Consider the following 5027-nt stretch of genomic DNA (forward strand, 5'->3'; position numbering starts at 1 on the left):
TTGACCGTTGGAGACATAATGGGTATAATTATAATTGTCTAAAAGACCATTAAGAAAATTAACCCTGTTTACCCCATTTAAAAAACTAGTAAAAATATTTTTAACCCGCGAGGTTTGGTCGCCCGGTCATAAGATCGGGTGCTCAAACAGACACAACCAAAAATTCTACTTTAAGAGGTTCGGGTGCCTAAGTTAAGGACCGGTTGGTTGAACCAAAGTCAGTAGCCAAATGACCGAGGTTCGAGTACCCGAAGCTGAGTTCGGTTAACCGAACCAGGTAGTTCAGTCGCCCAAGCCTCTATTTGAACATAAGCATTTATTCGCCCGAGTAGTTGAAAAGTTCTCTAACAAGCATTCGGGTGCCTGAGGAAGATACGTTCAAAAGAGGTTCGGTCGCCCGAAGCTAAGTCAACATGTTGACTAGCTCAGTCGCCTGAGCCGCTTTATATGGCATAGGTTCAGTCGCCCAAACCCTCTAAAACTTTTCAATTTTCGGTCCAATTTTTAGCCAATAATAATTCCCCTGATATGAAAATGATAATGGAGACTTTGTGTGCATTTGTTTAGATACCTAGGGACTTTCTATCCTATCGTAAAAATCCGGTGTCGGTCAACCGAATCCCTAAGGTCTGTGCAGGTACCTAAAGTCCAACTATTGTCGTTTTGAGCATACCTATTGAAATTAGGAATAGCTTCCCAAGAGGGGGGGTGAATTGGATTCTAAAAATTTCTTTCAATTCCTTTTAAGTTACCTTAAACTTCTTTTATTTATTTTAACCAATTCTTGACTTGTTTGTTTAATTCTTTAATCAATCAAGAACTTAGTTTTTTTATCCAATCAATAACACAATCAAACATTCAATCTTCAACCAAACTTTGAAAGTAGAAACAATCAAACAATTAATCACAATTTCAAAACCAATACACTCAATTTGATTGCTAAATATAAATTCACTTCAGCACAATAAGATTGATGTAAAATTCAAGTTTTAGCACTTTTTGGAATACACACACTATCCAATCAATCTCAAGCTTTGTACCATTCAATCACAATATATCTTTTGTTGTCAGCCCTGGATATGAAATTGTAAGCCCTGTTGTTGAATTATAATTTATACTTTACTGATATAGATTTGCTTCTTCAATATGTTTTTCAACAACACATTCACACTCTTCTCAATATTCAGAACTCAACTAAACTCTTAATTAATTTATCAATTTTGCTTTCATCATCCCATGTTTCAAAACATTGATCCACGTCATGTATCAAATAACAATATAATGCCAATATCATTAATGTCATGCCATGCTCACAATTATACTTGTCATAAAAAAAAAAACAAATTTAACTTTTAGATTGTGATACCAAGTGAGCTTTTTAAAATTGTGATACCAATTAAATTTTTTTTTAAATGTGATACCAAAAATATTCATGGATACCAAAGACTTTATAGATACCAAAGTCATTATCACATTATTCACAGATCATGGATACCAATATAACCATTATATCTTCTTATAGCTCATGGATATCAATATAAAAAGCAGTAAGTCTATCCATGTAATTCATCAATAGCATGCATGATCAAGAATTAATCTCATATCAAAATTCATGCTTATACTTAATAATCTCATGCTCAAATTTTCAACATAGTGAACCATAAATTTCCAATATAAGTCAAGTCAAGTCAAGTCATACACATGTAGCATATAGTCTTTCATTCTCAAATATCTTTTTCTTAATCAAGGTACCTATGTAATAAGCTCAATAATATTTTCTTTATATTTCCTTAAGTTAAGCCTTGAAAAAAAATCATCCTATGATTTTAAACCAACAATGCTATTTTCTTTATGTTTGTATGACGTTATTATTTCACTTTTGGTACTCATATTTTCTTAGGTCTGGAGGATTTTTCAAAGGAGGTTTCTTTAATTCTCCATACTTGTTTAATTTTCACACCCTTTTTCTTAAATGGACATTCAAACTTTATATGCCCTTTTTTCTTACATTGATAGTATATGGTGTTGGTGTAAGCATCAAAGGATGTACTTGAATTATCTTTGGAGGCTTTTGAGAAAAAACCCATGTAAAGATTCTTTTTCTTTTTATTTTCAATTCCATTAAATCCAATGCCTTCTTTGTTTAGAGACATTCTTTGGGAGCCTACCATTTTGTCAAAATTTTCTTTTCCTTTAGTGAAGTTATAAATGATCTTATATTTTATCTTCAATTTTACTCTTGAGATCATTTATCTCTATGTTTTTCTTGCCATCAACTTTCTTTAATGATTTCTCTAATTCTAGAGATAATTTTCTGATTCTACCCTCTAATTCAGAAATATACATATCTTTCTTATACACGGTAGAGGATAAGGATCGAAGGTCTTCTATCATTTGGTCATTCTTGCTTTCTAGTTTGTCAATTTTCAAGTTGTTTTCTTTTTCAGCAAGATTTTTGGATTCTATTTCTTTCATTGCTGATTCATACTTATGTTCTAATTTCTTGATCCTTGAATCATTTTCTCTTTTATTTTCTAGTTCAGCATTTCTATGGGATTCTAATTCTTTCATTATACCTTCATTCTTATTCTTCAATGAGGTATTTTGTTTATTTTCTTTCATTAGCATCTTATGTACTTTGAATAGATCGTTTTGAAGTTCATCATAAGATGGCATACCCTCATCACTTGATTCATCACTACAAGAATTATTTGAAGATTTAGTTGAGGAGCTTTCTTTGTTATCCCATGCCATAAAGCATGTGTAAGCAACGTCTTGGTCACTTATTTCATTATCCGAATAACTTGTACTATCCCAAGTAGTGGCTTTCATAGCCTTCTTATTTTTCTTTTTAGACTCTTTCTTTAATAGTGGACATTCCAGTTTTACATGTCCAGCTTTATTGCAATTGTAGCATTTAGGAGTTTTATTCTTTGATTTCTTTTTGTTGAAATCCTTTTCTTCTAATTCGGAGTCTTGATTTCTTCTTTTGAATTTTTTTCTCCTTCTTAGTATCCTTGCTAGCTTTTTAGATACGAAGGCTTCTTCATCTTCATCCATTTCACTACTTGAGTTTTCTTTTAATGTTTTAAAGGCTATTGATTCTTGGGCTTTGGTTTTTCCATTCTTTTCATTCATTGCCATTTCATATGTAGGGAGAGAACCTATAAGTTCATCTAAGGAAGTATTTTTCAAATTTCTTCCTTCAGTTATGGCAGTGGCTTTTGGTTCCCATACGATTGGTAGCCCTCTAAGAGTTTTCCTTATCATTTCATACGTAGTATAGGTTTTTCCTAGTGCATTTAGGGAATTGATTATATGAGTGAACCTAGTAAACATATTTGTAATAGATTCATCCGGGTTCATCTTAAAGGCTTCATACTCGCTTGCGAGCATATCAACCCTATTATCCCTAACATCCATTGTTCTTTCATAAGTAACTTCTAGCTTATCCCATATTTCCTTAACTGATTTACAAGCCATTACTCGATTAAATTCATTAGCATCCAACGCACAATATAAAGCATTTATAGCACTTGAATTTGTTTGGAGCATTTTATAATCTTGATCGGTCATATCTTTCTTCTCTTTTGGGATTTTTTTTCCATCTACAATCTTAGTGGGAATTTGATCTCCATCTATGACAACTTCCCATACTTTCCAATTCATCGTTTGGAGATAGATTTGCATTTTCTTTTTCGAAAACGCGTAGTTCAAACCACAAAAGATAGAAGGCCTAGTTGAAGATTGTCCTTCTCCAAAGGGAGCTACCCCTAAATGAGCCATTTAGATCTTTTCATAGCTTCTAGTTAAAAGTTGCTATAACCCCGCTCTAATACTAATTAAAATTAGGAATAGCTTCCCAAGGGGGGGGGGGATGAATTGGATTCTAAAAATTTCTTTAATTCCTTTTAAGTTACCTTAAACTTCTTTTATTTCTTTTAACCAATTCTTAACTTGTTTTTTTAATTCTTTAATCAATCAAGAACTTAGTTCTTATATCCAATCAATAACACAATCAAACATTCAATCTTCAACCACACTTTGAAAGTAGAAACAATCAAACAATTAATCACAATTTCAAAACCAATACACTCAATTTGATTGCTAAATATAAATTCATTTCAGCACGGTAAGATTGATGTAAAATTCAAGTTTTAGCACTTTTTTGAATACACACTATCCAATCAATCTCAAGCTTTGTACTATTCAATCACAATATATCTTTTGTTGTCAGCCCTGGATATGAAATTGTAAGCCCTGTTGTTGAATTATAATTTATACTTTGCTGATATAGATTTGCTTCTTCAATATGTTTTTCAACAAAACATTCACACTTTTCTCAATATTCAGAACTCACCTAAACTCTGAGTTATTTTATCCCTGGGCTGTTAACCAAGTAACGTACTCTCGTATGGTTTTCGCAAGATATGGTATAACCAACGTACTCCCTTTCGGTTTCCGCAACTCAAATCAAAATTAGACTTCAAGTTTACTTGATTTCTATATTACGTAGTATATATGATTTATCAATTAAACCATCCACACAATTTAAATATGCTGAAAATAAATAGTAGAGAAAAAGAGAGTGAGACAGGGATTTTTACGAGGTTCGGCTTATACCCAGCCTACATCCTTGCCTTTAGCAAACCACCAAAGGATTCACTGAGCTTGTTCCGTCGACTGGTGGAACAAACCTTTACAACACTCCTTGGTTAAGGTTAGAGCCCGCCTTCTCCAAATGATATCCCCTCCTCCGGTTACTCCTTACATAGGCTAGAGCCCGCCTCTTCAAGCAATATCCCCTAGCTTAGCCAACGATCCAAACAACCCTTTGAATCGTCAATCTACAAGATACAAATCAAATATTTGTGTACAAGAACTTGCTCCTAAAAGAGCTGATTAGTACAACAATTCAGAACTATATACTTCAAAGTAAATAGCAATATGAATATTCAAATTGAAGCTCAAGGAAGTATATCACCAATTTAATTCTTTCAATGAATGAAAGATTTAGAATTTGTAGC

The sequence above is a fragment of the Malania oleifera genome, chromosome 11 (genome assembly GCF_029873635.1).
Source record: "Malania oleifera isolate guangnan ecotype guangnan chromosome 11, ASM2987363v1, whole genome shotgun sequence".
NCBI lineage: Eukaryota > Viridiplantae > Streptophyta > Magnoliopsida > Santalales > Ximeniaceae > Malania > Malania oleifera.